Source organism: Vipera ursinii, assembly GCF_947247035.1.
Source record: "Vipera ursinii genome assembly, chromosome: 3".
Taxonomy (NCBI): Eukaryota; Metazoa; Chordata; class Lepidosauria; order Squamata; family Viperidae; genus Vipera; species Vipera ursinii.
The window spans coordinates 20,703,033-20,717,064 of NC_139516.1; positions in this window are offsets into that span (position 1 = coordinate 20,703,033).

Sequence of the window (14,032 nt, forward strand, 5' to 3'; positions counted from 1 at the left end):
TAAACATTTAGAAGGGTGATAAAACCATACTAAAACATTCTGTCTTGGTAACATATTGATGGGTAACTAGTATTTTGTTTCAGCAAGAGCTGGTTCTGAAGAACTTGGCTTGTCCTTTTATTTCCTTAAAGGTAAAGGTAAAGGTTCCCCCGCACATGCGTGCTAGTCGTTTCCAACTCTAGGGGCCGGTGCTCATCTCCGTTTCAAAGCCGAAGAGCCAGCGCTTGTCCGAGGACGTCTCCGTGGTCATGTGGCCGGCATGACTAGACGCCAAAGGCGCACGGAATGCTGTTACCTTCCCACCGTAGTGGTCCCTATTTTTCTACTTGCATTTTTACATGCGTTCGAACTGCTAGGTTGGCAGAAGCTGGGACGAGTAACAGGCGCTCACTCTGTTACGCGGCACTCGGGATTCGACCCGCCAAACTGTCGACCTTCTGATCGACAAGCTCAACGTCCTAACCCACTGAGCCACCGCGTCCCTTTTTATTTCCTTAGTGCTTATAAAATAATGCATATTTATAAATGCAAATGGAGAAGTGTGTGGGAAAGAACAAGTCCATTTCACCACAGTAATTCAGCCCTTGTTTGTTGATTTTGTATCATCAAAGGCCTTGTCATTATTATCTGCATGTAGTGTTTCCCACAGCAACTTGATTTTTTGAAGTTCTGCTTCCTCCGTTCACTCTTCAGTCTACTCTACATCAATGATTTTGCTGATAGAAGTAGCATTCATTCAATGCACATGTAGTGGAGTTGGGGTGAGAATGGGGCCATCTGAGAGGCTTTGAAGGAGCCCTGCCGGTTAGGCAGAAAGATGAGGAGCTCCAGAAGCTGCCATGCGTCTGGCGGCAGGGCATGGCTTGGAGGAGGGAAGAAAAAGGAGGAGGAAACTGATAGAAAGGAGGAAGAGAGAAGTCTTGGTGATCAAAGAGATAGTAAGAAGCTGGGGGTTTTGCATTTGCTTTTTTTGCTTCGTTACGGGCAAGTCGGATGAAAGCAGGAGGGATAGAGAGAGTGAAAGTAGTTGCTGGAGCTGTTTGCTTGAAGAAGGCCAGGCAGGGAGGGATAGAGGGTGAGAGTAGTTGCTGGAGCCATTTTCTGGAAGCAGACCAGACAGAGAGAGGGTGAGAGTGGTTGGTTGAGCTGTTTGCTTGAAGCAGGCCAGACAGAGAGAGGGGAGGTGGGGGGGAATGTGAAGTTTTATTGTTTCTTTCTCTTTCATTGAGGGCAGGCCAAATGAAGAGAGGGAGAGAGGGTAGTTTGGGGAGTTTAAATTCCTTTCCCTTGTTGGAGTAAGTTAGGCAGAGGGAGAGTTAGGGAAGAGTTTGACATATGTCTTTTAGTGGGAGGTAAGGGGTTTATTTTCTTTATAGGATCAGCTGGGGGAGATAAAAGGTATTACATGGAGTGAGGTCAAAGAGGAGTGAGGAGAGCAGACAAGGGAGGCCTCTGCTAGTGCCAGAGATTAGTTGCCATCGTTCTGGCCAAGTTGTTGTCATCAAAGACGGATTAACATCGTCCTGGGCAAGTTGTTGCCACCAGAGACTGGTTACCATTGCTTTAGGCAAGTTGCCATCACCAGAGGCTGATTCTGGGCAAGTTGTTGTCATTAGAGAGTGACTACCATCTTCCCTGTAAGTTCTTATTGCCTGAGATCAACCACCATCATCCCAAGTGAGTCACCGTTGAGAGAGAGCAACCATCACTGCCCCATGTGCATGGCTACCGATCGTGACTGAATACCACATTACATGCCCTGTTAGGCAGAGGCGCCAACATGAGAGACCTCTTTGGGCTGGTGGCCACTTGGAGGAGAGGAGGTTGGGAGGGCCCGGACTTAAGCAGTCCCTATGGGGGTGGTGCTACACATAGAACATACATCACAGCCATGTACTTCAAATGAGGCCAATTCCTTAAACTTCTTTCTCAAATATTTTGGGTTTTTCTCCTACAAGAAAAGAAGAGTGAAATGTAACCTTGACTCTCTTTAGAGTCAAGAGAGAAAGGGAAAGTACTAGATTTAAGGGATGTTCAGAGAAATCCTACATCAGTAGAGCTGCCTTTCTATCAGCGATAATGACTACAGTACCATAAACTGTATGGAATTCCACTTTCAGTTAAGAATGTTTCATAACTTTAACTGGCAGGTGTGGTTAGCAACTGTGAACCCTGCTTCTGGTTCTCTTCTAACTTGCTTGCTGTATCCTCCATATACAAGGACTCCCAGGATATCTGGCTAGCATGCCAAGGTTTCCAGAGTAGGAATTCTGGGAATGGTCATTTCAACATATCTGGACAGTACAAACCTGAAAAGATTAATCCAAGTATAGCTCAAGCCAGTCTTGACTCAATCTTAGTAAATCTGGATTTTTACACTTACTTTGAGAATTGCAATAGAGTACCCATCTAACCCCCTCCTGGTAAGTCTCCAAACTCCTGTGAACTTTTCCACCACTATTCTCCTTGACTTTCTCCCTTTCCACCTAACAGTGTAGTAGAGCTGCTACTGGAATGAAAAGAAGGCTGGATGATATTTCTCCTCTCCAGTATCTATAGGGGCTTAGTGTGCTAAAATCTACCGTATTTTTCTGTGTATAAGATGCTATTTTTTTTCCTGCAAATACCCTGTTCAAAAATCAGGTGCATCTTATACAAGTGCAGCGTCTTATACACAGAAAAATAATGGTAACCTCCTCAGCCCAGGGCATGCCTGTGCAGCTTGCCATGCTACCTGGTGCAGGTGTCAAGCCCCTGTGGGCTTGCCACTAATGGGAGGGTGGAGGGGGCAAGATCGTTGGCTGGCCGAACTTTTGGATTTGCCGGCTAAGCTGTTTGGCGCTCAGCTGAAAAGCTGATCGGCGTGGAGAAACTTGCATGCCAGAGCATCTTATACAAGGGTGCATCTTATAGACGGAAAAATACGGTATTTTCCCTACAATCCTGACATAGCAACATTAGAAAAAGAGTGATGGCTTCTCCATCCAATGCACCAGGTGCACTGATTTCTTTTTCAACAAGTTTTATTGGTTTTTCAGTTAAAATCTACATATTTAGAAAGCATCATCATGACTGGGTAATCAGAGATTCAGTAACAGAGTTTTCAGTACATAATTCAGGTTATATTATCAAAACATCCTTCTCAATTTCCCTTAACATTTCATACAACCAGTTTAATCTAATAAATTTCTAGAAATAACATGGTCAATTGAAAAATTTGTCAATTCAATTTCATTGAGATATCTCTATGTCCTGTTATTAAAGTTTACCTAATTTTAATTTTAATTATATTATTCAAATTTAGCCTTTAACATCCCAAATAATATTCACAACCCAAATTTCCCTTATTTCATTACAGCAAAAACTATAGCATCTAACATGTACACAGTGGCTGAGTAGCTATGTTCTACCTAATAAACATTGTCTGTTTCACATCCTAATACATCACACATTACTGACAGGACCACAGCCTATGTTTTATCAATCTACAACTATTTATACACAACCAGATTCTGTTTTAAATTTTAGCTAATTCTTAATTCTTAAATAGAATAATCAAACGTCTTTTAACATCAAACGTGGGATCTATAAACCAAATTTCCATTATGTCAGTGCACAAATTATAATGTCTAAAATAAACCTAATAGATACATAAATACATTCTAGTTCTATCTCATAAACATTTTCTATTTTAGAGCCTGATAGATCACTGGTTACTAAAAGGATAACCTTTAATGGTTCTCTAAGAACTCACTTTTTAAATCTAACTCTGGCTTTCTTTTTTTGCCAATCAGGTTTCCAGACCAAGGCCTTTGAATTGCCAGATAGGTCTCCCTTCGCTCCAATACATATTATTTGAATCAAAGGAGGCCATCTAGCCATCAGTGATCCACAAAAACCAAACCATTTGTAATCATGTTGTTGCCTGTTAGTTCTAGTCTCTGTATTTGCTCTAAAAACTTTATCTTCAGTTCGGTCTGGATTCCTCTTCCATGTGGGTTCATCTGCTTTAAATAGAGAATCTTATCTAATTTTGTAATTAATGCTTGGCTATCCAGGTTTTCAGGAAACTGTCTTTGTTGATCTTCCACATCCTCTATGTTAGCATCACTATCTTGCACATAGTATACTTCTAAAGTTATAGGCTCTTTTGATGGAGTCAAAAGTTGAGTATTAAGTTTTTGCATAGTTTGTTGTTGGTCCTTAGTGATAGTTCCTTGTTCTTTTAGAGTTGTCGGTTCTTTGGATAGTTGTTGGTTATATTCCTCTGTCTCAAAAGTAATATCTTCCAATTTTGTTATATTCTGAAGTGTAAATTCTTTAGTTACAGTCTGGGTTTCAATTTGTGACTTAAGGTTGGCATGTAAATTATTAAATCTGGAGATAGACATCTCATTTGCATGGTGAATATCAAAGAAAGGAAATCCAAGGCATATTCTATTGTAAAACCTTTAATGAGAAAACAAAAGATCTAAACTGACTACATTCTCTCATCAGGCAGAAGAGAAAAGTAAAAAAGTAACTGTGAGAAACTTTTTCTAGGCATGTGCACAAAAACAGTCTGAAACCATAACATAGCTGGACATATGAGAGTCACTATGGTTACACGATAAGATAGTAACACAGGTGCAGAGAGCAGGGGAAAATGTACAGATAGAAATGAGCGAAGCTAGCAAAACTAAAAAAACACGCAGTGACATCCCCTTCTTTTTCAGCGAAGCAGAAAATCAGATAAGGCACATCTTCTTGCACAGATACTCGTGTTGGGCTGTAGGAAGTGGTTTGTTCAGCATATCAGCAATTTGGTCATGTGTAGGCACATACTGCACTTTGACAAAACCTTGTTTAACTGCTTGTCTTATGTTTTGGTAACGGATGTCAATGTGTCTAGACCTGGAACCTGTAAAGCGATTCTCAGATATATAAACCACAGATTTATTGTCCTCCATCATAGTGATTGGTCGACTCGGAGGTGTCCAGATATCTGTGACTAAAGCATCAAACCACGTTAGAGAATTATATGCATCTGAAACACAAGCATACTCAGCTTCTGTAGAGGAACAAGACACAAAATTCTGTTTATGCACATGCCAGTAAACAGGACATCCATTTAAAAACATCATATAACCTGAAGTGCTTTTACGTGATTTCTTATTACTTGCCCAATCAGAATCTGCATAACAACATAACTCTGCATAGTCAGTATGTGTGGGTTCTAACAATAACTTCATGTCTTTGGTGTGTTTTAGATATCTCAATAATTTCTTAACACATGTCCAATGAAACTGTTTTGCCTTGCCTACATGTTGTGATAGGAGATTAGGTGCAGAGAGCAGGGGAAAATGTACAGATAGAAATGAGTGAAGCTGGCAAAACTAGAAAACATGCAGTGACAAAGTATAAGGTTATAGTCAAGCGAGGTTTGTGGCTGATCCTTCTCCATTTTGTAATAATTATAAATAGTCCTTGGTGGAGGCTATATTTCAAACAAAAATCAGTAAGAGTCCACCTCCACAAGTCTAGACCAAATTCATCTTCAGCTGTTTCAGGTTTTTATCTTAATGCCAAGATCAGTCCAAAATGTAAGCAAGCTTGTTTGCTGATAGTATTTACTAAATATCCCCAGAGTACTTCAAATCCTTGTCAGACAGTATCTTTTTATTTATTTCTTTTTTGTCCCCTTTTTTAGACTAATAGGTAGAATAGTCCATTTCTGTAAATATAGGAATTTTGGGCCAAAAGTAGAAAGGCAGTAAGTCCAATAAATCAGTATAATTTAGTACAAGGCTTTTTCTTTTGTCTCCCAATGTAGTCAAAGGCCGCTCTTAAGGAGGGTGAGGGGGGGAAAAATCCCTTCCCTCTCTTCTCGCAAGGGGAAGCAAATTCGGGAAGCTTTTGGCAGGGAAAGTAGACAATTAGGAAAACAAGAAGGCAACTGTCAAGTGGTTTCTTGTGCTTTTGGCTTTGGCAGGAAACGGCTAAATGATGGGCCATGGGAGTGGCCGATCCTTTCTTCTTTGGTTCGGAGAGTAGCTCCAAGCTGATGGGAGGGCCGCCGCCCTTCTACCGCTGACTGGAAAGACCTCTCCCCCGCTCATCGTCCCTCCAGGGTGACTTTTGACCCCTTTACAGGGGCCCCCCAATGAAGAAATCCAGGCAACATGAGGAGCGATTCCCTCATGCATCTGGCTACACTGAAAATCCGGAACCACAGGTGCACTGATTTCTGTGGGTAGATGGTTAGTAGGAAGGATATGTCAGTTTAGAAATCTCACTCAATTGGCACGTACTGCCTGTGCCTGTCATTCTGCCTCTTTTTTCTTACAAGATTGCTTATCTCAGCTCACTTTTGTCCTTGTTTAGAACAATATTTGCTCACTGTCCACATAGCTACTTTTTAACTTTCTTGCTTCTGATATCCAGTTATCTAGATGTTAAGCTTTACCTAACCCTATCATTTATTTAACGATTAAGTACATTTTCTTTTTCTTCTACTAATAAAATCTGCTCTTCAAATCCAGAGAACTTAACATAAATAAAGTAAACATTGCTTGAGTTAGATTCCTCCACTCCAGAATGCTGATAGATCCATATGCAAATGCTTTTCCTCCAGCGGACAGAAAGCTTGGCAACAATGATTAGCAAAAGTTGGCAACATCATCCTAGCTATTTTGAGGCAGGAAACATTTAAGCTGGATTCATCATAAAAATAGTTTGTATTTGGATTGAGTATTGGGTTAATACAGACCCCATATTTTGTTAATTTCTTACTGCAGAGCTAGGTTGGCTAAGGCACTACAGATATTTCCTGTATTAAAATTTGTAGAATTCCTTGAAAGCAATATTTATAGTTCAACAGTATGTAAAGCTCGAGTGTCAAAATTTGGCTTAATGTAGGCTTAGCATGTTGGTTGAACCCAATTTGTTGTGGGTTATTTAGTACCCCTCAAAAATGCTCCCCTTCTATGAGTGAGAGATGGCCATCTTTAGTTTATATCAACACTTCATCCACTGTATCCTCAATGTTATGTACTGAGCTTTTGGGGGTTTAATCACATGTGCTGCTGGAGAACTAATGGTTCTCCAGCAACCCAGACAGGGCGTCTCCGGTCCTGGCAGCAGTTAACATGGCGGGAATAATGGGTTCAATCTGATTGGTTGTTCAGAGCATGTGGACTATATATATGGTGCAACATACCCCAAAGCCTCAGTACAGTGCAGGCTAAGTTACAATAAAGCTATGATTCTTCTGTACTCATCTGCCTGGCATCTTTCCTGCTCTTCAGAACCCACAACACAACAGTGGCAATGAACCTTGAAGAATGGTGGCATTCTCAAACCTTGAAGAATGCCTGAGGGATCGACTCATTTGCAGCCTCAGAGACAAAGCCCTCCAACAGAGACTATTCGCCAGACCCAATTTAACATTCTCGGAGGCACAAGACAAAATAATGGCTGATGAAGCAGCTGGAGGAGCCATACAAGTAGTGCAAACCGCCAAACCTCTCAAGGTCGAAGAAACCATTCACCACGAGGTCGCTAAATTTGACAGCGAACCAGCAGTGGAAGAAGAGATGGAGATAGACAAGCTACAGAAACAGCCGGGCACACAAGAACGCGGAAATCAACAAAAAGAAAACACTTACAAGGCAGTTCTTTTTCCTAGATGTATGGGGTGCGGAGGCAACCATTCCCGTGCAAACTGCAGATTCCGTATGGCCACGTGCAGGGCCTGTGGTAGGACCGGACACATCGCGGTTGTATGGCGGGCAACCCAAGCACCAGTCGGAACCGACAAGGAGAGGTACTGGGGCCCAGGGTCCAACCAGTGTGGGTTTTTTCAAAAGCCGGAGAAGTATTTGCCGCACAGGGGCTCATTGTCCCCTTAAATCTAAACTTAAGCTCTCCATAGAACTGCAAGGCATTCCATGCAAAATGGAAGTGGACTCGGGTTCAGCAGTCTCAATCATTTCGCATGAGACATTCAATATGTCTGTTAAACACAGCAATCACTGGGTTAAATTGAAGCCCTCAAGCATTATCTTAACCGACTTTCAGAATGCCCAAGTTAAAATTAAGGGGGAGGCCACCATATCAGTAAAATTTAAAGTGTTTTCAGGGCACCTGGATGTCGTAGTAGTAGAGGGTCAGAGAACAAGTCTTATAGGACTTGACTGGTTTGAGGCTTTAGGAATTCAGATAAAAGGCATCAACCGAATGCAGAGTACTGACCTCAGAGCTGTCTGTGAAGAATACGCAGATGTGTTCGATTCTAAATTAGGAATTTATACTGGCTCACCTATTTCATTTAAATTAGACCCCAATGTAATACCGATCAGAGTCAAACCACACAGAGTTCCTTTTGCATTAAAACATAAAATCGATTCAGAAATTGATAAATTAGTAGAGCAAGGGGTATTACAGCCTGTTGAAGGGGGAGAGTGGTTCACATTTGCGCAGACTACAAATGTACCCTAAACAAAGCTTTAAACCAGCATGCCTACCCGGTCCCGATAGTCAGCCATATTCTAGCCTCTTTGCAAGGGGGCGCCATTTTCGCTAAGCTCGATTTAGCGCAGGTGTATCAACAACTGCCAGTAGACAAGGCCACAGCAGCGGCCCAAACAATAGTGACACATAGAGGAGCTTTCAAAGTCAAATGGTTGCAGTTTGGTGTAAGCGTAGCACCAGGAATATTCCAAGGGATCATGGAACGCACCCTCAAGGGCAGGGGTGTCAAACTCAAATTCATCGAGGGCCGCATCAGTATTGCGGTCACCCTTGGGGGGGCCGGCTGGGTGTGGCCAGAGTGGGCATGGCCTACTGGGTGGGCGTGGCTGGAGTGCGTATGGCCTACTGGGTGGGCTTGGCCAGCTCTACGTCATTTGTGTCAAGGGTGCCTATGGGGGCCTGGGTAGGAGTTGGACAGATCTGAGGGTCTCTGGCAGAAGGAGATGGGACCAGGGAAGTGCCAAGGCATGGTCCACCAGAGGAGCCTCACTGTTCCTCTCAAGCCATGTGGGGGAGGGGGGCTGGATGGTGGCACAGAGTTCAAATGCCTAGCCTAGCCCTCAAGCACCCATGGCACTAAGCCCAGCCCCACTTCCCCAAGGGGGTGCCCAGCTGCATTTACCTCCTCCTCAAGGCTGTTGCTGCTGTGCTTGCTCTCCTTAGCCAGGTTGCTCATGATGGGTATGAGGGCAAAATCAAGAGGGAGGCCCATTCCCTCTCCATGTGAGGAGACCTGGCTTTGTATCCAAAGCTTCCTTAGCAATAGGATGGGAGACACCCTATGATAGGCCAGGAGGAGGGGGCAACGGGATGGTGAAAGGGCAGCAGGGCAGGACTAAGGTAGGACTTCCCTCAGACCTTCCCTCTCCTTCCTTCCTTCCTTCCTTCCAAAGAACAGAGTGGTGGGAAAATATTTGAGATGAGGGAGGGAGAAAAACAGGCAAGAAACACAGCTGGGGAAGTGTCATGCTTCGTGAGGAATGAACAAATGCACCATTGCCTGGAAATGGCCAGCACATGGCCCTCGCCTATTTCACATATCCAGCTTGGTGGGCTCTATGGGAGGGGATGCCATGAGTAGCGTGAGAGTCGATGTTACCTGCGCAATGCTGCTCAGCCCCTAGCCTGCCCAGTTTGGGCAGGTAGCGGGGTGCTATACTCACAGTGCTGAGAGGCTGAGCCAGGTGGCATGAATCTGAAGAGAAGCACAATGCTCCCCAACCCCTAGCCTGCCCGAAGTAGGCAGGGCCATGTGCTGGCCACTTCCAGGTGTTGGTGCATTTCTTCATTTCTCACAAAGGGTGATACCTCCCCAGCATACACCGAGGGGGCAGTGCCGACACGGCATGGGCCAGTCCCTCGCTGTTTCCAGATGGCCTTGTGGAGCTAAGACTGAACGTATTTCAGCATAGATGACCACCACGAAATTGTACATTGGCTCCTGGCCAGCCTGGGCCAGGGCCAAGACAGCGGGGGCCGTACCCTTAATGTTTCCAGGATGGCTTTGCGGGCCACATGAAACCACTTCGCGGGTCGCATCCGGCCCCCGGGCCTTGTGTTTGACATGTCTGCTCAAGGGCATTCAAGGTGTTTGCCTGTATTTTGATGATGTTCTCATTGCTGGAGAATCTGCAGAAGTATTAGCAATTAGGCTCAGGGCTGTCTTACAAAGACTTCGTGATGCGGGCCTTAAACTGAAAAAGAATAAATGTAGTATTGGGGTCTCATCAATGGAATTTTTGGGGTTCCGTATCAATGCCAGTGGAATCTACCCCACAGAATCAAAGGTGAAGGCCATCAAAATGGCTCCTAGTCCTAAAAAGAAAGCAGAATTACAAGCATTTTTGGGTTTACTGAACTTTTATCACACATTTCTACCTCATAAGGCAGCTATAGCAGAGCCCCTCCACAGACTACTCAATAAGAAAGCTGTATGGCAATGGACTAATGTACATGAAAAGAGTTTTCAGGACCTTAAGGCCCTCTTATCAGAAAAATCCACAGTCACTTATTACACAGAGTCTAACCTGTATGTCTTGCATGTGATGCATCTCCTTATCGGGTGGGGACAGTTTTAAGACACATAGAAAAGAATGGGGAACAAGTTCCCATAGCATTCTATTCCAGAACTTTATCTGCTGCTGAACACAATTATGCACAAATTGACAAAGAAGCCTTAGCCATAGTGGCTGGGGTCAAAAAATTCCATGATTATTTATTTGGAAGAAATTTCACAGTATACACTGATCACAAACCCCTTTGGGGATTATTTACAACAGATAAACAAACCCCCCACATATTATCCCCAAAGATGCTCAAGTGGTCTATATTTCTGTCTGCTTATAAATTCAAGTTAATTCACAAACCTGGAAAGGAGATGGGCCATGCAGATGGCCTCAGTAGACTACCACTGCCACTTATAGATCCTGACCGAGCTCCTGCTGCAAGAATATTATCTATACAAGATTTGCCTGAGTTCCCCCTCCATGCTGGGGACATTGCTGCAGAAACGGCCACAGATAGAATTCTAAGCAGAGTATTGTCATGGGTATTCACAGGATGGTTGGAGAAAAGTCAGCGCCCTGAATTCCAAAGTTACTTTGTTAGAAGGCATGAATTGTCTGCACATAAAGGATGTTTGCTTTGGGGAAACAGAGTCATTATTCCCTCAGTATTAAGAGATAGAGTATTACAGTCCTTGCATGAAGGACACCCAGGCATAGTGCGCATGAAAGCATTAGCTAGAAGCTACCTTTGGTGGCCAGGTTTAGATAAGGCTGTTGAGGAGCAAGTACACGGGTGTTATATCTGCCAAAGGTCAAGGCCTGAAATGCCCCAAGCACCTGTCCATAGATGGGAGGAGACTCATACTCCCTGGTCCAGGATTCATATTGACTATGCTGGGCCTTTTCAAGGACAGCTCTTCTTGGTAGTAGTGGATAGCCACTCAAAATGGCTGGAAGTAATTCCAGTTCCTAATATGACTACTGCTAGGACCATCCAGGTGTTGAGAAAACTCTGCTACACATGGGCTACCTGATGTCGTGGTTTCAGATAATGGGGCTCAATTTACTGCTGCTGAGTTTCAGGTTTTCCTCAGAGCGAATCTAATCAGACATGCCACATCTGCACCTTTCCACCCATTGTCAAATGGGCAAGCAGAACGAATGGTGAGGACAACCAAGGACGCCCTCAAGCGCATCATCACAGGGGACTGGCATCATAGACTGGCAGACTTTTTACTCTGCCAACACTCTACACCCTGCACAGCCACAGGTAAAAGTCCGGTGTAGCTTCATTGGGGTAGATGACTCATCACTAAACTAGACAGACTTCATCCAGACAGAGTGGCATCAGATGCTTCTCAACCCAAATCCCCGAGGGGGCTACAGACTGGTGATTTGGTCTGGGCCAGAAATTATGGGCCTGGACACTTGTGGGTCTCAGGACAGGTGGTTGACAAAACTGGACCCCTATCTTACACAGTAGGGGTGGAGGGAGGGTGACTGGTCAGACGGCATATTGACCAGTTAAGGAAAAGTTTTCCAGAACGGTCACTGAGTGGGAACTTTGGCACAAGTCCCTCCCATAGTTCTCCAGCAGGCACACAAGCTAACTCTCATCTGTACCACCAGTATTTTCAGCACACAGCGGAATTCAAGTCTGGGGAGGATCAAGACAACTCTGAGGTGCAACATGGGACCCCTGATCAGTTGGATCAGCCATACATCAGTGACAGCTATGCTCACTCTGCTCCAAGTCTTGACTCTGGGGTGGGCCAACCTGGAGAGGCCAGCCAGAGCAGTTCTCCGTCTTCAGATTCTGCAGCACAGGAGAACATGAATTCACATGGCATGCCAGATAAGTGGGTAGACCACAAAGTGGTTGGAATCCCAAGGCGTTCCTCATGACCACACAAACCTCCTGCATACCTTACAGACTATGTTGTTAAATAAAGGACAATGTATTGTGTAAAACGATTACCAGTTCTTAGGCATGCCTGCTCACTTAGCCGTTCTTTAATTTCATTGTAGCTATCATAATGTAGCTATCACATTACTGCACATGCCCAAGATGGCGGACGTGCTTGGCTGAGCTCTGCGAGGGGCTCCGACTTTTTGGCGACCCTGGGAGTTTTGCAGAGTTGCTTTGCCTCTGTGTTGGGGCCGGAATTGTACAGATAAACAAAGGTCCCTCCATACTTGAAACTGGCTCCATGAGTTTCTGGCGACCGTCGGCTAGGTCTGGAGGATCCCGAAAGAGCCACGGCTTGTGGCGTCTCCGACCAGCTGGGTTTTGGCTTGTAATGGCCTCGACCAGCTGATTTTCGAAGCCGGTGGTGCCGCGGCTTGAAACGGCGCGTGGAAGAACGGTGTGGAGAAATCAGCGCATGAGGAGCATTTGGAGCATTTAGAGCGGCAGAATGGCAGAGGTGGCAGAGGTCTCCGCGATCATCTCCGTGAGTTTCAGCGACCCTCGGAAGGGCCTTGGTTGGGCCCGGAAGACCCCAGAAGAGCCGCGGCCTGTAACGGCTCCGATCAGCTGGGTTTTGGGCTTGTAATGGCTCCGACCAGCTGTTTTTCGGAGCCAGTGGAGCCACGGCTTGGAACAGCGCGCGGAAGAGCAGTGCATGGAGGAGCGTTTGGAATAGCGGAGTGGCGGAGGAACCTGAAATTATCTCCGTGAGCTCCAGCGACCCTCGGAGGGGCATTGATTGGGCCCGGAAGATCCCAGAAGAGCCGCGGCTTGTAACAGCTCCGACCAGCTGGTTTCGGCTTGTAATGGCTCCGGCCGGCTGTTTTTCGGAGCCGGTGGAGCCGCGGCTTGGAACAGCGTGTGGAAAAACAGCGTGTAGAGGAACGTGTGGAACGGCGGAATGGCGGAGGAACGGCAGCAATATCTGGATCGGCAGGCGGGGAGGGCTCTATAGCTCCTTGGTACTCCATTGGCCGGTGCTGGACCCGCCTGTTGCCGGATTTTTTTTTCCTGATACGGAGTAGAACTTTTGTAGCCGAGACATCTGTTTATTTTGTCATCTAGCAGGCTTTTACATCTTTGGCCAGTAGCTGTTTAACTCTCTCTGTCTTCCGTGCCCCCAAAAGACTCAGAAGGATCCAGTTGTTGAGCCACTGTGAGAGAGTGGCTCGAAGGCACCATCTGCTACCCCCCTAGAGGTGAGAGATCTATGGGGGGTATGCCTTATCCTGGACGTATATTCCATGCCGCTTCCTAGTTCAGGCCTGTGACCGTCGTGGCCGACCTGTTCAGAGGCTATCCGGCTTGAGTGGCAGTGGAGCTGTCTAGGCGGACTGGATATTTACCTATCTTCTGATTTAAGATCCTCCTTACCAATCATGGGTCTGCCTTTGCTGGTCCCTCATGGACAATTATGGCTCGCCTACATTACACCAGCATGGACTTATTCACTCTCAGGGGTGCCCCCCCTTCCTGGGTGCGACCCACCTGTTTCTTTACTTCTCCTCTTGATGATGGGCCCAATTGTTGGGACCCTGAGAGATGG